The sequence below is a fragment of the Megalobrama amblycephala genome, linkage group LG16, assembly GCF_018812025.1.
Source record: "Megalobrama amblycephala isolate DHTTF-2021 linkage group LG16, ASM1881202v1, whole genome shotgun sequence".
NCBI classification, from domain to species: Eukaryota; Metazoa; Chordata; class Actinopteri; order Cypriniformes; family Xenocyprididae; genus Megalobrama; species Megalobrama amblycephala.
In genome coordinates this window covers 31,330,178-31,356,505 of record NC_063059.1, presented here as the reverse complement: position 1 = coordinate 31,356,505, position 26,328 = coordinate 31,330,178, and the positions used below count along the sequence as shown (strand labels likewise).

The window sequence follows — 26,328 nt, the reverse complement described above, 5'->3', positions numbered from 1 at the left end:
TCGAATTGAATGTTGTTCCAGGACCAACAAAAATGTTGACCCAGGAACATGTTGAACTTAGCAAAATCAGGCTCTGCTTGTAGGATACCAACAGTGCCATAATTAGTGGAGCAGTTCCTGTCAGTGTTACCTGTCAGTAACATTCAGGAAAAAAAGAAAATATTTTGAATATTTTTCCTTGAGCCTGTCCAGTTGTGGTCTACCATTATAAATGTGGAGGAAAAATATTGTCAGACCTGTGTGTGTGTGTGTGTGTGTGTGTGTGTGTGTGTATTCAGGCAGTAGAGACCCTCAGCTCTGGCCCTGTCTGTCATTTTGACCCGAGGCGCTACAAGGCTCTTTGAGGGGGCAGTCAGTCTCACATGTTGGATTAGGGAGCAAATCCTTTATTGGAATCAGTGTGCTGGAAGACCGGCGGTTCGTTTGCTCAGCACTAATTTGTGTTATTTGTAATTTGTTTGATAGGTCATGTAGGAACGACATAAAATGCATTTAATGGACATGCTCAAATTTAATAAGTCAAATGGAAAAATTCTTTAAGGCGTGCAGGCTAACAAAATAACTCGACATTGTAAATTAAACCAGTTTTATAGTTTTACTACCGGGAAATTCAAAATAGGAACATTTACAGTTTATACACTTAGTATGATCAAGTCATTCAGCTAGTTATTTGCTTGGGGAATGGCGTGATGACACTGTAAACATGACACACTGGTTTTAAAACTGAATGATTGACAGCTGAGATGCTCATTTTCACTTGTGACATTGTAGTCTTAGAGCATTAATCATGCATAATTAAAAATGAAGAAATGTTTTTTACCATAAGGAAATAAGTCTGGGAGATATAAAGTGGAGGATTGGTGCTAAATACTAAATCCTGTTTTTGAAAGAAGTCTCTTATGTTTGGCAAGGCTGCATTTATTTGATCAAAAATACTGTAAAAACTGTAATATTATGAAATATGTAAAATAGCTTTTTTATTTTAATACATTTTAAAATGTGATTTATTCCTGTGATGCAAAGCTGAATTTTTTAGCATCATTACTCCAGTCTTCAGTGTTACATGATCCTCCAGAAATCATTCTAATATGCTGATTTGCTGCTCAAGAAGCATTTCTTATTATTAACATTTTTGAAAACATTTATAACATTGTAAATGTCTTTACTGTCACTTTTGATCAAATTAATGTGTTCTTGCTGAATAAAAGTATTAATTTCTTTAGAAAATCCCACTGAACCCAAAGGTGAGATATCTGACAGCCTTACGAGGGCTGGATTTGTCCATGGGAAGCCAGTTGAATAGGATGTTAGTCATGCGATCGTGCAAACAGATAACATTATACCTTCAGAAATGTTGTTGCACACTAAAAGAATATCGCTGTATTTATATTTAGAAAATTGACTGGTTATTGTATCATGCCAACACTGATATCCGGAAACATGAGAGAATGTATTGATTTTTATAAACATACTTGATCAATTCAGCACTTAACAATTGCAACAAAGGCACAATACGAGTCACAAAGATGTTATCTTGTTTTTCCACATATCCAAACAGGTTTTGTTTCTTTCCTGTCTGCATGTTGTGGAATATAAACAGAACGTGTGCTGATGCTGCAGTGAAAGATAAGAGATCTCAGTTCAAGTTTACCAGTGAATGCAAGGTCCACTATAGATACTCATAGAAACACCGAATTATCATGTATGGTTTTGAATAGAGGGAGGAAGAATGAAGCACATGATGCATTTTGCCTAAGGCTCTGTGTGTTTATGTTTTTCTATTCTCAGTAAACCTCTTTACTCACACGCCTACATAGGGGAAAGATTCTTCTAGGACGTGAAGCTTTGCTCAGTTTCATATTCCCAAAATTGCTTGAGATAATACAAATAAAAATGTTTCGTGTAAGACTAAATGAAAGCAGACAATGCTTATGAGTCATTGGGTCATTAGTGTGTCACCAGGGAGAAATCTGATCTACTTTTCTTTATAAGTAATTTTTTTCTTTACCAACGTTTGTCACCAGCTAACGAGTGACTTTTTAACACTAGTTAAAGCTACGATTAAAGGATTAGTCCACTTTTAAATAAACTTTTCCTGATAATTTACTCACCCCCATGTCATCCAAGATGTTCATGTCTTTCTTTCTTCAGTCGAAAAGAAATTAAGGTTTTTGATGAAAACATTCCAGGATTTTTTTTCCATATAGTGGACTTCAATGGGCACCAAACAGTTGAAGGTCAAAATTAGTTTCAATGCAGCTTCAAATTGTTCTACACGATCCCAGATGAGAAATAATGGTCTTATCTAGAGAAACACTCACTCATTTTCTAAAAAAATCTAATCAAATTTTATACATTTTAACCATAAATGCTCATCTTGAACTAGCTCTCTTCTTCTTCTCTCTTTGAATTCCAGCAGTGAAGACACTGCTAAGTGCATTACTGCCCTCCACAGGTCAAAGTTTGAACTAAATTGTCATATACAATATGCTAGTTCAATAGTATATAACAATTAGTTCAAACTTTGACCTGTTAATACACTTAGCAGTGTCTACACTGCCAGAATTCTAATAGAGAAGAAGAAGAAGAAGAAGAAGAAGAAGAAGAAGAAGAAGAAGAGAGCTAGTTCAAGATGAGCATTTATGGTTAAAACATATATAATTTTAATTTGTTTTCAGAAAATAAGTGATGGTTTCTCTAGATAAGACCCTTATTTCTCATCTGGGATCGTGTAGAACGCTTTGAAGCTGCACTGAAACTGTAATTTTGACCTTCAACCATTTGGTGCCCATTGAAGTCCACTATATGGAGAAAAATCCTGGAATGTTTTCATCAAAAACTTTAATTTCTTTTTGACTGAAGAAAGAAGGACATTGACATCTTGGATGACATGGGGGTGAGTAAATTATCAGGAAAATGTTGTTTAAAAGTGAACTAATCCTTTAAAGCTACTTGATTAAGCATTTTTTAAAGAGACTAGATGGACAAAATGCTATTTTTTAGAATATTCACTATAGAACTTTCTGTCTAATTCCTTGACTTTGTAGAATCATCCAGACCAGTTTTGTGAACTGGTTCACCTGATTTATTGAAAATATACAACTCAAAAGAATAGAATGCATATGTTTTCATTGATTTGAAAGTGATTTGCATTAAAACCTCAATAATTTGAACCTCCACAACACAAAGAATTTATCTAAATCAGTGATTCACAGCCAGAGGGCCCAGGCCCACTATACACCTCAGCAAATTTCCAAGGACACTGTACGATTTATATTAGTACCAGAATTTCATTGAAGGTAAAATTTGGTTGAAGGTTTCATTGAAGGTAAAAATCGCAACAGTCATAATTGGCTGTCATGTCAAACGATCAAAGACTTCAGATTTTGGCTTAGGATCAGAGGAATCCTTTAGGATTTTCAACATTTGTCTCAGATGGCCAAAATCATACAGTGTGCACTCGGCTTAAAAGGTTAGTTCACCCAAAAATGAAAATAATGTCATTAATTACTCACCCTCATGTTGTTCCACACCCGTAAGATCATCGTTCATCTTCGGAACACAAATTAAGTTATTTTGTTGAAATCCGATGGCTCAGTGAGGCCTCCATAGCCAGCAATGACATTTCCTCTCTCAAGATCCATTAATGTACTAAAAACATATTTAAATCAGTTCATGTGAGTACAGTGGTTCAATATTAATATTCTAAAGCGACGAGAATATTTTTGGTGCGCAAAAAAAAAAAAAAAAAAACTACTTATTTAGTGATGGCCGATTTCAAAACACTGCTTCAGGAAGCTTCGGAGCGTTATGAATTTTTTGTGTCGAATCATGATTCGGATCGCGTGTCAAACTGCCAAACTGCTGAAATCACGTGACTTTGGGGCTCGACACAAAACGGGTGTAGAAAGACATGAGGGTGAGTAATAAATGACTTTATTTTCATTTTTGGATGACAAACCCTTTAAGACAAAAAACCCTTTAAAAAAACTTATCCTTGTAGTCAAAAAGGTTGAGAAGTACTGATCTAAACATTATATTAAGCATTACTTGTTGAATTAGTTTGAAGTGGATGTTTAAATCATGGTTTATGAGAATTGTGAAGATCGGAATCACAAACTCACATGGCAGTGCGTCAGGATAAGCATGTGCTTTGTTGACATTGCGTGATAGCCGTGTTTTCTCTTCATCATTGTTGTGTACAGTACACATTCAAAGTTATTCCATCCGTTAGTCAGCCTGTTGATCAGTCCAGACCTGCCATCACTTTGGGAAATTTTGCCATATGTGCAAGGATTTACATGGGTTATGCTCTTGCACAACAAAACCCAACTATGATTCACCATCTGCTGCATTTTAACCATTATTGGAAAAGGGCCTCTGGCTACTTCAGTTTGAGTCTCACGCAACGTGTACACCTATAGACTTGCCCTGTAAAACTTGATTCAGGTCTTAATCTGAAAGCATCTCAGTCAAACTTCTTTTACTTGGATTTGTCTCATTCATGGCAGTAGGCTTTGACTGTTGGTTATTTGCGTTGTAAATGGAGCGTGTTTCCGCTGAAGAAGGAATGTGTAAGGAAAGCGGTTGTCTCAGAAGACCTAATCAGTGCCGGGAGGGTCAGGAGGGGCCAACCCACAGGGTTTATCACTCCAGCAATCAGCTCAAGTCACATGACCATGATGATAATGCAGAGTAGATGAACCTTGAACTAAGGGCGTTTGGTTCACCGGCATAACACAAAAGAAGTTCTCATAATATGGGCTAACATCTCTGAATGCACATACAAGGGCACCCTTAATGTCATAAAGCAATGGTATAGACTAGTTAGACGAGTTGAGTCAAATAAACTCCTGAATGTTTTAATTTGGTGCTTTGTGAGATAACGGTTATTGGTTTGTAGTCTTTTATTCAAGCTTTAGCTTTGTTTGTTTTGTGTCTGAACTTGTGGTGTACATAATCTGCTCACAATACACAAGGTGTGTCCCAATTTACACACTTATCCACTATTTTGCTTTTTTGTACTAGTGCGAGTAGTGTTTTTATACTGAAAATGCCAACAATGATGAGCAGCAAGTCCTGAACCTTTCAGGTCATGGGTTTGAATCCCGTGTGGCAACATGCCCAGACCGCAAGAGGTACTGTGGCCAGAAGTGGTGCAAAAATTGCTTCTGTTCCAGACATTATATTTAAACTCTTCGTTAGTATAGTGGACATTATCTCTGCCTGTCACATGGAAGACCAGTGTTCGATTCCCCAACGAGGAGACCTCGTACTTGGGGGCAGTCATGGCCTAATGGTTAGAGAGTCTGACTGGTAACCGGAAGGTTAAAGGTTTGATTCTCAACATTTATAGGATAGTTCATGTCAGATGTTGTTGCTGATTTGAAATATGTTATTTGACTGTGAGTTCGGCAAACAGTTTTTGAGATTTCAGGATTCCCCCATTCAAATAGATAGGACTTGGTTTTGGATGCCCGAAATAGCTGCCCGGAGGTTGCAGGTTCGATTCTCAATACCAGCAGGAAATGACTGAGGTGCCCTTGAGCAAGGCACCTAACCCCCAATCGCTCCCCGGGTGCCTCAGCATAATGGCTGCCCACGGCTCCGGGTGTGTGTGTCCACGGTTTGCAGGGTGTGTGTGTTCACTACTCACTAATTTGGATGGGTTAAATGCAGAGTACAAATTCAAAGTATGGGTTACCATACTTGGCCTTCACATGTCACTTTCAATGCTCAAATATGTTCACGGCTTTAATTACGTAGCGCAGAGGAAGGGGCTCCTATGACTCCGATGCTGGGCGACAAACTACCTGCCTAAATGTCTTACACCAGCCTAGATAGTTCAGTAAATAGTGCGAAAGTGCGTATGTCATTTGGGAAACAAATGTCGATTCTAGTTGCGTATGATGTTAGCATGTGGCTATGCTACCATGCGGCTACGCCAAAGACTATAGACGGCTCACTCCTATTACTTATGAATGGGAGAAACTGCAATGTGCAATATGGCGGAATACGTCCCGCCTTCTAAGTAAAAGAGCCAGTTGACTCGCGCTTAGGACTGCACATGCACATTGGCTGGTTTAACCTGAAAAATAAGCTTTTTTTTAATGCTATTTGAGCATAAGAAACAATATTAATGGGACAGTTCATGTCAGATTTGTTGCTGATTTAAAATATGTTATTTAATTGTGAGTTTGGCAAGCAGTTTTTGAAGATTTCAGGATTCCCCATTCAAATAGATAGGACTTGGTCTTGGATGGCCGAAATATAGTATATAATATCCAATGTTTAGATTTCTGTTCTGAAAATGTATGCAAATTAGGGCATGTGCTGTGATTAATCAACTGGGGAAGTATGGTGATGATAGCTATTATTCCATATTCACCTGTAGTGTCTTGCCTTATAAATATGAATGCTTGACAAGGCTGCCATTCAGAAGTGGCTTGTATCCAAAGAAAGTACAAAAGGTGAATATCCTGGTGTAAGGAGCATAAAACCTTAGCTTCTCTATTAAGCTTCAGTTTTCACAGCCTAATTTTCTCAAACAGAATGTCTTTTTTCATAGAAAGTCTGAATAGAGTTCTCTGTGTCTTCTGTTGAACTCAAGCCCTCCTGCGTTCTCTTGAGAGCCGATGGTCTGCAACATGTGCACACTAAAGCCTTGCAACGGAAGGATGGGTTTAATCGGGGTAGAACGGGGTAACTGGTGACAGGCAAAGTGGGAAAAAGAAAGACTGACTTCTTTCCAGCCAGGGCCATCTGTGTGAACAACATCTTTTTTACATTAAAGCTCAAATGAATTGCTCTCTGTCCATTGAGATACAGAAAGGAGCCTCTTTGGCCTGTCACATATAGTGAGAGGTTCTCTGAGGAATGGGAGATTTAGAGGAAGCATTGGTGCCCAGTACTGAGAGGAAGCCAGGCTGTGGGTATGACAGCTGGGAGTCTGCGTCCTCCCTCAGGATTCATGCCATTGAGGCAGATGAATAGTGACTGGGCATCCTCTCTCACTTCCTGCCCGGCCTCATCAAAGACCCTCACATCCTCTCACAGGTGCCACTGGTCATAAAAGTCATCCGTCCAAGCTCATCTGTTAGCTGGGCCCATGACATATAAGATAAGATCCAAGGAGGCAAACACTTTTCAAAGAAAAGTTGAAGTTTTATGAGTCGAAACTGTCATGTAGTGTAACCGTCAGGTAAAAAGTAATCTTATATTTTATTTTTTACCTTGAATATACGCGTGTATACACATCTATCATAATTTTGAAAAAGTTTTAAAATATCTTTTTTTTTTTTTTTTACAAATATCATGAATCTTGAAAATTCATAAATATCATTATTTTTTGGGAGTCATGCCACATGACATGACAAATTACCTAATATTTTAACAGACTTATTGACCTTAACACACTGTCTTGAGGCACTGCAGGGGTCTTCGCTATGATGTCATTTCCTGTTTTGTTTTTCTCCATGCTGGTTGCACCACATGACTTTGTGGACTGTTTTTCAATATTACTAAGTATTGTAATTGTTTTGATGAAACATATTTCCTGCCCCATTCAGATGTCCATTGTATGCCAAAGTTCGATTTATCAAGAATTTAATTCTTTTAAACTTTTTTCCTTCATTATGATATCAGGAAATTGTATTACTTTTTTGACTTTTGAATGAATTTTTAATTCAGTAATAAAAGACATGCTCATAATTTTTCAAGGTATATTTCAAGGATATTAGAAATTATTAATTCATGAAAATCATTACATTTTTTTGGGAGTGAAAAACACCCCGTGACATTTTACAGCCACAACTTTCCATGACTTTTCATAAAAAGGTCAAAGCTTCTTTCTTCATTGTTATATCAAGATAGTTGTACCACCTTGATATTTTGATTTTATGCCTCCCCTATAAATATCAAAATGAATTTGGGTTCAATAATTAAAAACATTTTCATTATACAGGATGTATACTTTTAAAAAACGAGCTTCCAAAAGGGGGTTTTCACAGTAATTCCATAGAAGAACCATTTTTGGTTCCTCAAAGAACCTTTCTTAAAAGAACCATTTTTTTCTTAGTGTGAAGAAACTTTTTCCACTATAAAGAACCATAAATGGTTCCATGGAGGTTAAAGGTTCTTCATGGAAGCATCAATGCCAATAAAGAACATAGCATCATGCCATTGCCCCAACCCTGAATGAGATCTGAGCTACATCACACAGTTGTATGTTTTCTAAAACCATAGTGGAGAGAACAGCAACAGCGTACTATTGATTTGTCTTCCTGAGAAAAAACTGTGTCAGCGAGTTGCTGCTTCAGAAATCCCAATGAGTTCTCAGCTTCTAGACCATGGTCCAACAAATGAAACCGCCTCGGGTGTTACATTGTCCTAATCCATAAATATGTTTCTGCAACTTCTGCTGAGAGGAAAAACATCTTGGAATGTTTATTAGCCCTGTCAAGTACATTCAGAACAGTTCATGTAGATGAAGAAAACAGAAATTACATAAATGACGTGCATGTGACGTCAAAAAGTGAAGTTTTAATATCTTAGTGATGAATTCAACAATACTTTCATATTCTCTTAAAAATAATAGTTCCAAAAGAGGATTTTTTTCACAGCGATACAAAAGAACCTTTCAGTGATCAATTGTTAAAAGAGCCATGAAGAACATCTTAACAATCTAAAGAACCTTTTTCCACTTTTAAAAAAAAGTTTTTGGAATTTAAGTGTTCCATGGATGTTAAAGGTTCCTCATGGAACCACTGATGACAATAAAGAACCTTTATGTTTTAAGAGTGTACATTGTTTTCTCAGCTGAAACTCTTTGTTCTGCTGTGAATGAACTGAGATCAGGTCTTGGCTGTGTGATCTCATAGACAGGAGTCTTTAGGGAGGTTGTTATGAGTGTGGTGGACCTCAGCTCCAGCTGTAAACTGGACATTCTGGAGGGATATTTCTCCATCCCTTCCACACAGCTGCAAGCGGGCGTAGGGTGAGGCTGTTATCGAGAAGCTCTACGATGCATTTCATTTAAATGTTTTGCATCAGCGCTTCTTTGGTTTAAAGTGCCGTAAGGGTTCTGTGTTAATGATCAGCGTTAGAGGGTGTTATTAGGAGCTAAAGGACTTGTTCAATGAGGGCGACACAAAAAGTGGGCGAGCTCTTAACATTCCTGACTGGATTTTCTGCCCTATTCAGATGTCCATCGTCTGCAAGCGCATAGACAACATTCCTTTGTGAAAAACCATGGTGCTTGACGACCTGGGACGCTCATTGATATTAGCGAGGGGTTCATAAACAAAGTGGATTGAAGGGTTTGCGGGGATCCAGGACTTGCCCGAGCATGCTTGTATTTAAAGAGAAATCAAATAATCATACCTTTACTCCCCTTGGGTGCAGATACGCAGGGAACTATTTCAGTTATGCAGTACAGCAGCTTGTCACTCACGCCATACATGCTGAGGCCAGGTTGCTTTAACCTAGACCTGCCAGAAGCTGGCAGGATTCAAACAATAGGTAATTTGTGATACTTGCTAAGACAAACATCATTATTGCTATTGCTTATTCTTGGGGAAATGAACAAATCCCTACACTAGGTATTAAAATGTCATCCCATGCTGTGCACCCTGGATGTGACTGATACTGATATTTACGAATTTTGTCTAGGTGGATGGATAACATCTGTTGTAGATGTACATTGAAGGAAGGGTGTGAGATATCTACCCATGGTTTCACAGACAAGGCTTAATCCTAATCTAAAGAAAGACTAAAATGCATGTTTGAGTTGTTTTAACTGAAAGCAATTTAAACTTACATCTTAAAATATGTCAATACCATTGTTTTGTCTCAAAATGGACCCCTTTTTCTAAGGCACGTTTATAAAAGCTACTTAAATGCCCTAATTGAACTAAGCCCTAATCCTGTCTTAACAGGCCTAAGCCCTGTCTGTGAAACCAGGTATTCTAGAAACTTGACAGTGGGCTCGTTTGACTTAGCAACTACCTAGAGCTCCCTAGAAAGCACATAGAAACACACTATGACCCTGTTTACACCTGGTATTAAGATGTGTTTTGGTCGATTGGATCACAAGTGGACGAGGCAGACACATTCCCGTTTACACCTGGTGTTTTAATCCGTCTCTTCTGTCCACTTTTGGCCACTTCTGTCCTGATTTCTTCGAGGGGAGGGTCTATGGGTGGGTAGATATGTGATGTTTTTTTTTTTTTTTCAGATCTTTCGATCAAATGGACGAAATAAGGTCACACAATTTACATATGAACGTGCATGGAGATGACGTAAAAACATGCGGAGAGCCTCAAGACCACACTGAATGCTGTGAGCAGAGCTGGGTAGTAACGGATTACATATAATCTGGATTACGTAATCCGATTCCAAAAATCAAGTACTTGTAATTAGAGTAAACTACTTTTTAATATTCATATTCAGATTACAGTTACTTTTTTATGGATTACATGATTACATATTATTTACACAATGGCAGTAAGTTGTTCACAATTCATCGATTCTCCTAATTTTTAGTTTTTTTTTAATGTTTATATTTTTTCATAATAAACCTGACTTATATACGTTTGTGATTCTTTGAGTTTTTCTGGCGGTGAGGGGGAAATATAGATGAATATATATGAAATATAGATGAAATATTTGATGTAGCAGTGATATTGCCGTGAATTTCATGTTTTTCAATATTTGTTTTTGTAATGGTATAAGATTATACTACAATAAATGTGATATCAAATAAGGGTTAGCACAAAAGTAATCTAAATGTAATCCAAAAGTAGTCAAATTACATTACCAAAAATGTGTAATCTAAGAGATTATATTACTGATTACAACTTTTGTTATGTAATTTGTAATAAGTAACTGATTACAATTAATAAGTAATCTACCCAGCTCTGGCTGTGACTGTGTTAGCAATCAGGAATGGTGAGAGAACATTGTGCTTGGTACATTTTTCATCTTCAGACCAAATTTGGGTCTTCACCTGACAAAGTTTAAATCCTATCTGGTTAGCTCCCTTCCCATAATGTTTACGCATAAGGTCAGTAGGCGGTCTTTTGTGCTGTTCGAACACATTCGACCACATGATCATCTACACTACGAAATCAATCCGATCTAATGCATTTTTGACTACCTCTGGAAGTGGTCGAAAGTGGACAAGCTCAAAACTTTATAGACCCTGTTTACACCTGTATTTGCATCTGTTTACACCTGTATTTGTATATGCATCGTCACCTTGTGATCCGATCTACCAAAATGCATCTTAATACCAGGTGTAAACTGGGCCTAAAATGCTTCAAGAACACCTTAGCAACCACATAGCAATGCCCTGGAAACCATTCCCTGTTGAAAAACATTTTAATCCAGCCTAAACTGGTTTGCTGGTCTTAACTGGTCTCCTAGCCTGGACTGGCTGATCTGTTGGCTGGATTTAGATGGGGCGTTTTTCAGTTGGAAGACAGCTAGACCAGACTGAAGACCACTTTGACTGACCAGTGTAGAAAGGGTTTTGTTTTTTTTGGTCTTACAATGAAAGTCATGGGGGGCCAGTGTTGTTTAGAACCAGTTATTGTTAACTAAAATTAAAACTATTAAAAATGCATCTGGCAGTTTAAATTATATTAGATGATTAGATGAAAACTGAGAATATAAAAATAAAAGCTATTTGAAAATATTCATTTAAACCAGCTTAAACCAATGAAAAAACCTAGTTTTAAGCAATCATATGTATTGTGTTGATTGTACATATACACCTTTTTTTAGGATAAATTGTTCGTTCTAGTTCTTTTATATGTATTTTACATGTAAATAAATTCAGTGAAATGCTTTGTGAAATGTCCCTGTAACAGGCAGTTGAAGGTCATTTAGAGCATCTAGATGCAATTAGTTTCTCTCTGCTGAATTATTCTGTGCTAATGTAAACCTCTAAATCTCCAGTCACATCCTGCTCCACACACGCAGCCTGTGTGTTTTTCATTTTGCGTGACTCCATCATGCCTTATCCAACACGTAACATGGTTTAATCAAAAACCAAAAACGAATGCATTTGCCTGGGCTCTGAAGGGGGCTCAGACAGCTGAGAGACCACTGGTGTGAGAATGCTATCTGTTGTGTAGCTGACAGGCAGGCATGTGAAGAATTTGCTGGTGAGGGGAGCAGCTGGGGTGGCCAGATCTTGAGGAAGGAGGTGTCTCTCACTCCGAGGGCACCTGTCTCAGTGAAAGGCTCTCTTATAGAGTGCAACAGGTGTTGGCAGAGCGGTTAAGCTCTTCGGTTAAAGCGTACACTCATTCGCCGTTATTGACTGTCAATTCCGGAGGCCGGCCGGATTGAAGGTCACAGCCATTGTTTCCCCTTCGTGAAAGAGGCACTGTGATCGCTTCCTTCCTGCCCTACCCTGCGCTGATCCGCTCTATATAACAGCTCAAAGACGGCCTTTCAGTTCCCGCACGGCACGTTACCCTCATCTCGCTCCCCTGGCTTACTCTCAAATGTGTCAGCGCAACACAAACTCGCACTCCCACGTCCTAACCCGGCTCAGAAGTGACACTGATCCTATGAAAGAGGACGGAGAAAGCCATTTCCTCATCTTTAAGGCCAGCCGCGTTGATTGTTTTTTTCCGCTGAAGATGAGAGAGATGTTAAAGAGCCTTTTTGTACTCCTTTTTGGAGAATTTCATGTAATTTTGTCTCTCCTTTTTTGGCTTTTGAACAGACCAACAATGGTAATTTAATGGTGTAGTGTACACGTCTTTATTTTCATTAATCATTATAAAAACTTCTGAAAAAAATTAATTTATTTATTCAACACAATTCATGACTCTAAAATACTTGTTTCTGATTGGTCAGTCACATCATTCTGTGGTAAAATGACCGCTGTATAACCGTATTATTGACCGCCGTCCCATGCAACCAGTTTTCTACATAGTTGTGCTAGCATCATGTCACTATCTTGCATAATATAATTTAATTCAGTATTTATTTGTATGTTTGTTTTTTTTTCAGTAGTCAATTCATTGCTTTTTTTTAAATAGGCTATTTATTTATTTATTAATTTTTTACGTCTTTTTATTTTTTAAAGATTTATTGAAATTATACCATATGACAGTCTGAAATTACCTTATCATGTCTTTTTTTTTCTGTGAAATTCTTTTCTTGTCACATGTTATTAAAATATGAATAATAATAGGCCTATAGTATAATAATGATAGTTAATTATTATAAATTACATAATATTTTTTGTATTTTAAAATATTTGAATATCCTAATATATACATTTTTAATGTCATAATCGTTTTTGTTGCACTAATGATTTTAAATATTAATTTAAAACTCCTTGACTATTTTTAAATATATATATTACTTAATAAAAAAGATTATTTAGAGATTAAAAATTAAAAAATGGTTTTACTACCTTGACATCCACGAAAATCATTGGTTTTATGTAAATGCATTTTTATTTTATTTTTTCTTTGTTTGTGTGTGTGTATATATGTATTTATGAATGTATTCTAGTGCTGTCGAAAGCTATTTTTGATGCTTTTCTCATTTAACACAATAATGACTTTAAATTATCTTTTGAGGTTAATTTCTCAGCCAAATTTGATGTGTGATTAATTTGTGATTAATTAGAATAATTAATCACCACATCATGTAATTGATTAGATACTCGTTTTGACAGCCCTAACTTATTCATTTATTTATTTTGTAATACATTGGTCCAGGCACAAAAAAGTGAGGGTTGCATCATTGACCCTTATACATCCTAATATGTGCAATAAGAACACCCAACCACACAGGGGGAACGGCAAGGCCTATGAGCGAGAGGATTGTGTTTCCGCTCCGTGTGAGGACACACTGTCTGCGCTGTGGGATGATGGCGAGCACAGGAGTTCTAGCATGTTCTTATCAGCTACATGAGCGCACATCTAGCTTCCTAACAGACTCGCCGCTCCCTTACACACACGCAAACCTCTCTCTCCGGCATTAAGAGCCTCACCTTCACCCCGTTACCATGGCCACTGAAGTTCCGGGCCTAGCCAATCGGTGGCACCGCTGACGAGTGAGGCGCACACACACAGCATCCCTGATGAGGTGCTGACGAGCAGCCCTCTCTGCTTTCTCTGACCGTCTCCCTCTAATCAATGAACTCAAAGTAAAAAACACATTATAATTACATAATCCTCCTACATAGGGAGTCACTGGGTTCAACGTTGGTTTTAAAACTTTTTGAAGTCAGGAACTCCGAGACAGGTGGAGAACACTCAGGAGGTGTTGTCTCGGGACGCTGGAGGTGACTCATCACGTATTGGGTGCGTAGTTTGTTTCCACCAGCACGCGGTGACTCAGACAGCCGATAACGAGGGTAAATTCTTTTGCTTTCGGATAGCGTTTCACCCACTTTCCAGTTACTTTTACTGCGCTGACTCAACTGCATTATAAACTTTAATGCGGCACATCACTGTCCATATCTGCAACCGCAAATGGATATTCTCACCCACTCTTTCAGAACGGTTCTTGGTCACATGAGGAAATGGATGGTATAATTAGACGGTGGAACTGTGCTATTGGGGTGTGGTTGAGTTTTTCCCTGGAGCGTCAATGGAGTTGAGCTAAATCGAGCCTCCCACACAACATGCACATTTGTTTATTCTTTCAGCACCTGGTACTGTACACCGTCTCATGCAGAGACGCACAATGAAGAGCTCTGTAGGTCTGGCGTGTCAAGTCTTAGCAAAGTTAATTTAGAGTTTATTCAAGCCATCTTTTGTGAGGCTTAATACCACTGGACTCACTGAGAAGAAGCTTTTGTGTTGATGCTCAATACGGTCACTCACTAGATGACAAGGCAGCCATTTGTTTTTTTTATTCACTCACTAAATGAGGGACAATGCAGCATTATGAAGAGCTGATGATATGTGGAATATGTAAGATGAAAATAGATATCAGAATAGATGCAGAGCTCATGGGTGTACAAAATGCCTTGAATTTTTTTAGTTCACTCATGAAGAAAATCTGTTACATTTTAAAATTTAAGCTGTAGTCACTGAAAATCTTTTTTGCTTTTTACAAATAAGCAGAGTAACAGGAGATTACTGGAACGAGATTTTGAATGGGAAATAAAATAATAATAATAATATATATATATATATATATATATATATATATATATATATATATATATATATATATATATATATATATATATATATATATATATATATATATATATAAAGGGGCTATTGAAGAAATAAACAGATAAATGGGCTATAAAAATAAATAGATAAATAATTGAATGGGCTGTATAAATAGACAAATATAAATCAATAAATGGATTATTGAAATAAATTTAAATATATGTGCTATGAAAAAAGTAGATAGACAAATATATTGTTAAAGTGAATAGATAAATAATTTAATGGACTACTTAAATATATTTAAATTGAGTAAATAAATAAATAAATGGATTAAATAAATATATTGTGAAAATGAATAAATAAATAAAGAGACCATTTGAAGAAATAAGCAAATAAATGAACTATTAAAATAAATAGATAATAAATAATTTAATGGACTGTATAAATAAACACAAATAGTTATAAATAAATAAATAAAAGGATTATTGAAATAAAATAAATATGCAGGCTATGAAAAAATAAATAGATAAGTATATTATAAAAATGAAAAGATTAACAAGTAATTTAATGGACTATTTAAATAAATGTAAATAAATAAAAAAATAGATTATTGAAAGAAATTAAATATACAGGCTATGAAAAAATAAATTGATATAAGTATATTATAAAAACAAATAGATAAACAATTCAGTGGACTGTTTAAATAAATTTAAATGAAATAAATAAATGGATTATTGAAATAAATAAATTAAACATGCAGACTATAAAAAAATATATAAATATTATAAAAATGAATAGATAAATAAATAATTTAATGGAGTATTTAAATGCATTTTAATTTAGATTAATTAGTAAAATAAATAAATGTATAAATAAATATACAGGCTATGAATAAATAAACATATATTGTAAAAATGAATACGTAAAGGGACTATTTAAAGAAATAAGCAGATTAATAGACTATTAAAATAAATAAATAATTTAACAGACTGTATAAATAAACAGACAAATAGTATAAATAACTAAATAAATGGATTATTGAAATTAATAAATATACAGGCTATGATAACATATATAAATATATTATAAAGTAAATACATAAATGGGTTACTGAAATAAATTAATAAATAAAGTAAATCAATAAATAATTTTTTCATATTTTTGAAAAAAACTGTAGTGAGACGTAAGACATGAAACAAGTGCAGCTATAGGAAATCAGTTGATCGGTACAGTGGTCAATTATACAGTGTAGTGGTCATTATGCAACAATATTTTACCACAGAATGATGTGACTGACCGGTCAGAATCAAGTACAGAGAGTCATGAGTCACTGTTGTGCTCTGAGGAGAAAAAATTTGTCCTTTGCAGGCTAATGACAGACATTTCTGCCTGATAAGTATTTGTTGGCCGGGATTATCTGTCCGTTCCACCTGCTGTCATGGTCGAACAGCGCATGACATTCAGGAAGGTAATCCACCCATCCTCAGTCTCCAGCACTAAGGATTAGCACGCTGCTAATTTGCCTCTAGCGAAACCCGAGGTTGTGGAGTCTGTTTTGTGCCCCAAAGTCCTGTTAGTTTTTCATTTTTCAGTCCAGAAGCCAGCCTGGAGTGTGAGGCGATGGTAAGATAACGGAAACTGTGTCAAATTTTATTACTTATATTTTTTCACTGTGTAGACTAAAATGAAACGATCAGGAACAAACATGCAGATCATTTGATATGCACCCTCATATTTGCTGGTGTCTCTTTATATGATCATATCTCCAATTGCATTAGCTCCTTTATCTTTTGGACCCGACAACAAAGTCGAGAACATTTAGAGCTGCCCATAAGCTTCATATCTTACACCCAGAGCTCCGAACTTGCTCAGAGGCTCTCAAACTTACTTTTTCTTCCAAAATAAACCCTTTGAATTTATCAAGCTGTTGCGAGATTATCCAACAGACATTATCAGCTTGTTCTTAGATCTTCTCATTTTAATGAATTATGTATTCATCCCAGAATGAGCCGCGAGGGCTTTCTCTTTTGCATCTAGCCCCATAGCCATCTGAAAACCCAGACCTTTTTCAACATCTCGCCTACCCACCGACTGAGAAGGGCAAGAAGAGCTCGCAGCAGGAAGATAAGCTAAGAAATGGCTAATCCTGGAGTCCTTTATGCTTATACTTTCCCTTCTAATTTCCACATCATTGAATTCACAATCCTTTCAAACTGTTAAGGAGCTTTTTAATTCAGACCGGCTTTGTCTTTGTCGTCTGCATTATGTCAGTTTTAAACTTTAATCAACTCCTCCAAAGTGACAGATGCATTGTGAGAATTGGCCCTAAATGTCATTTTCATGAATTAAATGCTTTGTAATTAAGCATTTATCACATTCAGGGCTTCATAAGACTTCACTTGACAGCTTTCAAAAGTGTGTCCACCCACTTTACCTCAATCCTTAGTTGGAATGGATGCCATATTCAGCACTTACAAAATCAAGACATACAAGCATTAAAAGCAAGAGACATTATAAAAATGTTGAATTTGTACACACAATTATTTTACTGTGATAATTTCTCACACAGTCTCATTGTTTTAAACTATTATGTGAAGCCAGAGACTACAAAATGTGAATGAATCATTCAGACTGACTCATTTGAATCACTGAAAAGATCCAACTCAAGACTCAAAACTTAAGAGAATGATTATTTCACAAATGTGACCGTGGAGCACAAAACCAGTCATAAGTCGCACGAGAATATTTTGTAGCAATAGCCAACAATACATTGTATGGGTCAAAATTATCTTTTTTTTTTTTTTTATGCCAAAAAATTGTTCCATGTTCCATGAAGATATTTTGTAAATTTCCTACCGTAAATTAATCAAAAATGTATTTTTGTGAGTGGATATGCATTGCTAAGGACTTCATTTGGACAACTTTAAAGGCGATTTTCTCAATATTTTGATTTTTTTTTTTTTTTTTTTTTTTGCACCCTCAGATTCCAGATATTCAAATAGTTGTATCTCGGACAAATATTGTCCACTCTTTAACCACTCTTGCTAAATGGGGTAAGCACACTTATGTTCTCATTTCAGAGTTGTTCGAGTAAATGATTCATTATAGACCGTGTGGACAGATCAGTTGTTGTCATGATTCATTAAAATGAATCTGTTCAAATGAGTCATTGGGTCGCGAATTGGACATTAGCGGACGTTGACGCGTTGTGTGCAAATCGCGGCTGTTATTAGGACATCGCAAAAGATTTGTCAACACAGAAAACACTTCACCACTGGATAGGATTTTCTTTTTGTTTACTGAAAGTGTGGTTTATGTCAGCTGCACGTGCAGGGCGCCTGTCAGAGAAGATGAGGTGACGTTCGTTTGAGCACTATTCACACCCAGCGGTTATTCAGGAAAAACATTCTCTGAATGCGCCTCGTGAAACATGGATTCGGTCTTACGAACTTTTAGCATTGTGTCAGTTGATTTAGATTATTATGTGTGAGGTAGAGAGAGTGCAAAGACGGTGCTTACTTTGAAGACAGAGAGAGCTCGCGCGCACAAGGGAGGAGCTCTGCTCGTTCTGTCCGTCAGCGCAGCAGTCGTCTCATATAAATATATATATATATATATATATATATATATATATATATATATCTTCTTTTGTGTTTCACTGAAGAAAGAACGTCATACAGGTTTGACGTCATTTCTGAGTGAGCTATCACTTTAAATATAGTGCATGAGTCATAAAGAACTACCTTGATTTTTTTTTTTTTTTTTTTTTTTACTTAAATGCCCTAGTCCTCATTATACGCTCAATATTTTGACCAGAACATTGTTCAAAATTCACCTTTTGTGTTCCACGGAAAAGAAAGTCATATGGGTTTGTTATGACATGAATTCTCATTTGTTGGCGAGCCATTCCTTTAAGACTCCATCATTTATCCTCAAGAGAACTGCTGTTTTCTAGTGTCTTAAATCTTAGGATTAACATAAAACTGAGTCATCCATCAGATGTGCTGGTTATCCATCCTCTCAGTATCTGGGATTAGTGTGACACTTCTTTAATATCTTCTGTTATTTTTAGAGCCAGATTCCTCTGACCCCGTCAAAGCCTTCCTTGTGCCCCGTCTTACCCGATCGTGATAGTTAGCGTCACGATGCCCTTTGACAGCGTTAAAAAGGGGGATCGCTGAGGCACATCAAAGCCTTTGGTGCGTATGGACAGTATCTATTTTAATAAAGCTGTCAGCACAGGAGTCACACGCTTGCGTTCCTCAGGAGTCTATAGCGTCGCTGCCTCCCTTCAAAGCATTTGCCTTCTCATGGATGAACATTCTGCAAACATCTGCCCTTTACAGAGGAAGCTAAAATTAGACTTGCCGTCTGTAATTAAACAGCAAAAGCAGCCTGTCGGAGAAACTTTGTTTGCCATTCATGCCATTTTTCATGATTGTGTGCCAGCGTGTACATATGCATGCGTGGTTATGTAGGAGGCAGAAAGAGAGACGCAAACAAAGGAAGTGACAGTAAAACGAGTGGGAGAAAGCTGAAGAAAAGGAGATGACATTTCGAGTGAACCTCAAAAGCGGAGTCTGTGACCATTTCACATCTGCACTTGACTGCAGCTTTTAGCACCTCTACACGGGCCGGTGTCTCCTTCTCACATGTGTGCAAAGTCTAATGGAGAAACGCTCCTTAAGCACTTTGAACGTTCACATATGAGATCAGGCTCTCCCTACTGCTCTTTCAAGTCACCATCAAAGCTCACCAGGAACCATTATACTCGATTGACACCTTTCATAGGCTCTCCACTTCCAGGTCTAATGCCAGGCCCCATTTACGCATGGTTTTAGCATCTGTCTGTCTCGGGGATCTGATCAGGTGGACGGCACTAGGTCAGATGTGTCTTGTGAGAGACTTTAGGAGATGTTTAGGACCATCACTGCATTTATAGTGTGCATTGTTACACCTGTTTGTCCTTAAAGGATTGTCTGCTTATGTAACATGCAATAATTGTGCCAAAAAAACAGTCACAGTGTTTTAAAATACTAGTGGGTGCAGGACACTATAGTTCATTTATGTAAGTGAGCATAGCAAAATAAAGTAAACTGTGACATATTATACCCGAAAAATCTTCATACATTGGACTACTAGTAAAATTGATATAAATTTGGGACCAAAAATTATTCAGACACTTTGACCTGACCATGTTTTGCTTAAGTGTTATCTGACATAATTAAATATTAAATTAAATATTAAACTCTGAGATCTTGTCATATTTTATTACCATTTTTTAAACTATAGTGTATAAACTGTATTAATGAATGAAATGTTCAAGGTGTCTGAATAAATTTTATTTTTGAGTGTATATTATTTATATTAATATTTCTTTATACTATATTTTAATATTTTTTTTATTTAAATTGTTTAAAAACAAAAACAATTTGTATAATGAAAATATCAAATATATATGTATATATATATATATATATATATATATATATATATATATATATATATATATATATATATATATATATATATATATATATATAATATTTGTTTTGTTTTTTTTTATCCTTAAAAAATATATTTAAAATGTTCAGCATTACAATTTGAGTGAAAATTTAAGAAAATGATATTATATTGTATTATTAAAGTATTAGATTTTGGATTTCATATTTTTTCATTACAGATCATATTTAAAATTTTCAGAATTACAATATGAGTGAATCTAAGACAATTATATTTTATTATATTATTAAATATTACATTGTTATTTTTCATTACAAATTATTTAAATTTTTCAGAAATAGAATTTGAGTCAAAATTTAACACAATTATGTTTGTATTATATATATATATATATATATATATATATATATATATATATATATATATATTTTTTTTTACAAAGTATATTTTACATTTACATTGTATTATCAAAATATTAGATTATTTTTAAATATATATATATATATATATTACAAATACTTTTTCAGACTTAAAATTTGAGTGAAAATGCAACAATTATATTATTAAAATATTAAAATAGATTTTTATATATTTGTTTTCTTTACAAATTATGTTTTACATTTTCAGAATTTCAATTTGAGTGAATATTTAATATTAGTTTCATAATGTTTTAGTATTTTGAGGATGTCCTTTTTGCTTTAATTACAGGAGCACTAAAGCTACATGAACACCACAAGTTTGGCATGATGAATACTACAATTTTGTGTTATTTGAACCTACAATTAGTGCAGAATCTTGCAGAACTGGACATGTTGGTTCTGCTGGACTGAGCTGGGATGAGATGATGGCAGGGGAGGTAAACGAGTGGCATCTCCATCAGGGCTAATAGCAGCCCGGTACAGATCATTTAATGAGATGGAATTGATTTTCCTGTGCCTCCCTCATGCATCTGTACTCTAACCAATTGCATAAAGAGACTCCCTGAGTGAGCTTTGGCTCTTGAAACCTCTTAAAGCTACATTCAGATGTTGAATTCAAGGTTAGGATGCCACTAGAGTGGCCTTGAGATATATTACTGCACTTGGGTGCTCCCTAAAAAGGAGTTCATGCATTCAAAATTCATTTGAATATTCATTCACATTCAGTCCAAATTTTATCTGAGCTCCTGATACCTGAATATTGTTGTTGTCATTCCAGTAATTGTGAATATAGATTTAAGTGTGGATTGTCATTGAGGTCACACTATTGACCGTGGTTTCCATTACTGTCAGCAAGGCAGAGAATCTCTCTTAGGCCATTATAGTGTATGAGGATTAGAGGTCCTTCAAATGTTCAGTCACTCATCTAGTTGTACAGACATGCTAAAAGCATGCTGATGAACTTATTGATGGAAGCAATTAGAGTCTAGTAAAAAACAGTTGGGAGCAGAATATGAAGGTTTGGAGTACTTTTATCACATGGCTCTTTCACAGCGGCTCTACCTTTACTGTTTAATGATGCCTGTCTCCTCCAGGCATCTTCATCATTGCTGATAGATGAAGTATATTAAGCTCTTAACATCAAAAAACCTTCCCATTGAAGATTCTGACTTCCACTCTTCCCATTCTATCACATATTTTTTTTTAAAGTACACGCCATCAGTATGAATAAGAACATTTAGCACATTTCTTGTAGATAATCTTTGCAGATACAATGTATTCAAAAGTTGTCTGCAGCATTATTATTATTATTATTATTATTATTATTATTGCAGAAAAATATCAGGAAAGAAAGCAGTGAAACAATTCCACAGTATCTTTATAAAAAATAAAAATATTATTATTATTATTATTATTATTATTATTATTGCGGAAATATATAAGGAACACAGGAAAGAAAGCAATGAAACAATTCCATAGTTTCTTAAAGGTGCCATCGAACGTTTTTTTACAAGATGTAATATAAGTCTAAGGTGTCCCCTGAATGTGTCTGTTAAGTTTCAGCTCAAAATACCCCATAGATTTTTTTTAATTAATTTTTTTAACTGCCTATTTTGAGGCATAATTAGAAATGCGCCAATTCAGGCTGCGGCCCCTTTAAATCGCGCGCTCTCCGCCCCCTCCCGAGCTCTCGACTCTATCACTGCATAAACAAAATTAACACAGCTAATATAACCCTCAAAATGGATTTTTACAAAGTGTTCGTCATGCAGCATGTCTAATCATGAAAGTATTGTATTTATTTGGATGTTTACATTTGATTCTGAATGAGTTTGAGGCTGTGCTCTGTGGCTAACAGCTAATGCTACACTGTTGGAGAGATTTATAAAGAATGAAGTTGTGTTTATGAATTATACAGACTGCAACTGTTTAATAATGAAAATAGCGACGGCTCTTGTCTCCGTGAATACAGTAAGAAACGATGGTAACTTTAACCACATTTAACAGTACATTAGCAACATGCTAACGAAACATTTAGAAAGACAATTTACAAATATCACTAAAAATATCATGTTATCATGGATCATGTCAGTTATTATTGCTCCATCTGCCATTTTTCGCTATTGTTCTTGCTTGCTTACCTAGTCTGATGATTCAGCTGTGCACATCCAGACGTTAATACTGGCTGCCCTTGTGTAATACCTCGATCATGGGCTGGCATATGCAAATGTTGGGGGCGTACATCTACATATAATTGGCCTCAAAAGTAACAAACATGGACTAAGGGTACATTTACACAACAATGATGTACTAAAAACTGAAAAGTTTTTCCTTCGTGTGTTTCACGTCAACATTGTCAAAATGATTCACAAAAATGACTAAAAACGCTGTATTATTCATGCCAGGCCAGTAGTTGGCGATGTCACTTTGTAAAGAAACACTGCACACCTAGAGACTGAACATGCAATGCGAATGACCTCACTGTTTTCACAAATCCGTTTTTTTTTTTTTTGTTTGTTTGTTTGTTAGTTTTTTTTTGTAGTTTACACAGAGACGATAACAAAAAACGTGCAAAAAATGCCGTTGTCGTGTAAACGAATGGCCAAAACGCATGAAAAGTTTCCAGTTTTTAGTTGAAAATGGTGTTGTGTAAACAGCCCTTCAAAGCCTCTAAAAACTCTTGTTTTGATTTCATGGGGTCTTTAGGAGTAAATATATATTTTTTTAAATAACTTTTTTTTTAATCAACTTTATTATAATGTTGATTATATGACATTTCTAAAAAAGACTGATTTGAATATGGAGGGACTGTGTGAATCACAGATGGCTTGTCTCAACATTGTCAGCTGAGATAGTGATGAGAAAAGTGTGGAGAAAAACTGAAGGGTTTTGCGTAAGCATGAACCCGTGTGACCCATGATGCTACTTGTGTGACACAGCAGCACAGAATTTTGACAGGTCATTGCCCACCAATGCGATTTCGGGAGTTGTGCCTGACACCACCACGCACTTCCTATGATGAGTGCGTCATCATAAATTTACAGTTGATTCAGCTTCTACATGCACAGGATTTGCATTATGAGTGCATATTAAAACATATCTGCAATGTTTTGAATCAAGGTCAAGATTATTTGACTTGGTTATTGTAAATTACATGAATAATGACATTCAATGAAACGGGTAGGCAGCAGTGAGTGAGTAACAGTTAAGTACTGGTGTTAAGTGCCCAGCTCCTGCAGTGTTGTAAACCAAAAGACATGGTAGATTTATGATGGTCAAACCCTCACAATCTAAAAGCAGTCACGGTGTTGTGCTGACCTGTGGAGGTTTGTGATCTTCACAGTCCGGTGGGTGGAGAGATCTGATACACTATTGTCACTATGCACTAAATGTCAAGTCAGAAACTTTACTGCCTTTGTAGTTTAAAAAAAAGTGCTTTTTCACTGTTAATAGAGAAGGTAAAGAGTGAATGGGAGATAATTGACCGTTCGCAAAGACCCGCCCCCTTTAGTTACTGTTGCTACGTCCGACAAGCCATGCCAGTCTCTCGCCACATATCATGTTCTCACGCAGTGAAAAATACATTGCGGCGCAAAGAGGACACTGACAACGCGTCGACAGACAAGACAAGGCAGGTTACTTTTGATATGAAACAAAGTCTCAAATTTCAAATTTTGTCATTTTTAAAGAAATTTAAACAATAAATTCCATTTTGTGGCTCTTTAATGTGTCGTAACAGATCTCTGTAGCGCCTCAGTTCAAGCGGCTCGTGAACCGATCATCTCTTCCTACTAGTTCATTTATGGCATCAAATAAACATGAATGAACATCATAAGAAATGTTGTTTCAATCGCTGAAAGATGTCAGTACACATCATTTTTCAAGTTCAAGTCTACCTACGTTAATCTGCTAACTCCCCTGACTGCTTTGTCGGACAAAACAGCGTAATGATTTGTTAGATCACCTGTCAATCAAACTACTGGCGAAGGGTCAATTGGGAACAAAGAGCAGGAATGAGATCACAGGGTGGAACTTAATCTGCATATCCGATAAATAAAGTCACATTTGAGGTATAAAGACACAATTACAAGAAATAAAGTCGCAATTTTGAGATATAAAGTCACAGCTAGTCACAGCACAGATCTGAAGTGACAAATAAAATGATAATTACAAGAAATAGACGCAACTTTGAGAAATTGTTGCAAATGTGAGAAATTATGTGAAAAAGATGAGAAATAAATTTGCAATTATGGAAAAGTCATAAATTTGTGAAAGTCGCAATTATGAGATATAGTCATTGTAAGATATAAAGCTGCAATTACAAAAAATAAAGTGATAATTACAAGAAATAAAATCACAATTAATCACAAATGTGAGAAATAAAGTGAAAACAATGAGAAATAAAGTTGGAATTATGAGAAATAAAGTTATAAATGTGAGAATGTTACAGTTGTAAGAGATACAATCGCATCTGTGAGATTAAAAAAAGTCGTAATTATGAAAAATAAATTAAACAATATTTACAATTGTGAGATCAAAAATGACAATTATGAGAAATTAAGTGATAAGTATGAAAAATAAAGTCAAGAAAATGTGAGAAATAAAATGAAAACAAAGAGAAATAAATTCACAGTCACAAGAAATAGTCACAAATCTAAGAAATAAATGGAAATAAGAGAGAAATAAAAGGCATAATTACGAGAAATAAAGTTGCAACTGTGAGATATAAATTCAATCAATTCAATTTTCTTTTTTTGACTGTGTGATGGAAATAAGTTTTATCGGAAATTTAGAGGTGAAATGAACAACAAAACATTATTTTGTAAGATCTGAGATATCACAATTCTGGTTTGCTCTATCCAAATGAACATCTTTTCAAGGGCAGAGATTTATTTAGCAGTCTTTAACCGTATTCAAGTGCACTTACTATTCATGTCTATTGAATCGATGACTGTAGCCCTCCATACAATTCTGTGACAAAAAGAGAGAGATATTTCTTCATAAAGAAGGCAATTAGATTCACTCTCCGCTTTTCTAAGGTTCCCTTTGTTGAGCTTTCTCTACAGCGATTGGTCACTTCCCGGTGGCCTGCCTGTCAAAAGCTATGTGGAAGGTGTGAGTGCAGTGTTGTGACGCCTGTCCTCATCTATATCACTTTGCCAATGGACAGCTTACTAATCTGACCTGTGGGTCATGGAAGAGACTTTAAGGAGCTTGGGAGGCAATCAAGAATCATTGATGATAAGTGAACAGCTCCGTTAATACAACATAGCTGATCCTAATGTACC

The 26,328-nt window shown here is 35.8% G+C and overlaps 1 protein-coding gene across 1 annotated transcript in view; it reads left to right on the top strand.

The window, feature by feature from the left end:
* Positions 1–26,328, top strand: part of traf4a (tnf receptor-associated factor 4a) — a 50,273-nt gene that overhangs the window by 1,127 nt on the left and 22,818 nt on the right. The gene's annotated exons all lie outside the window — the stretch shown is intronic.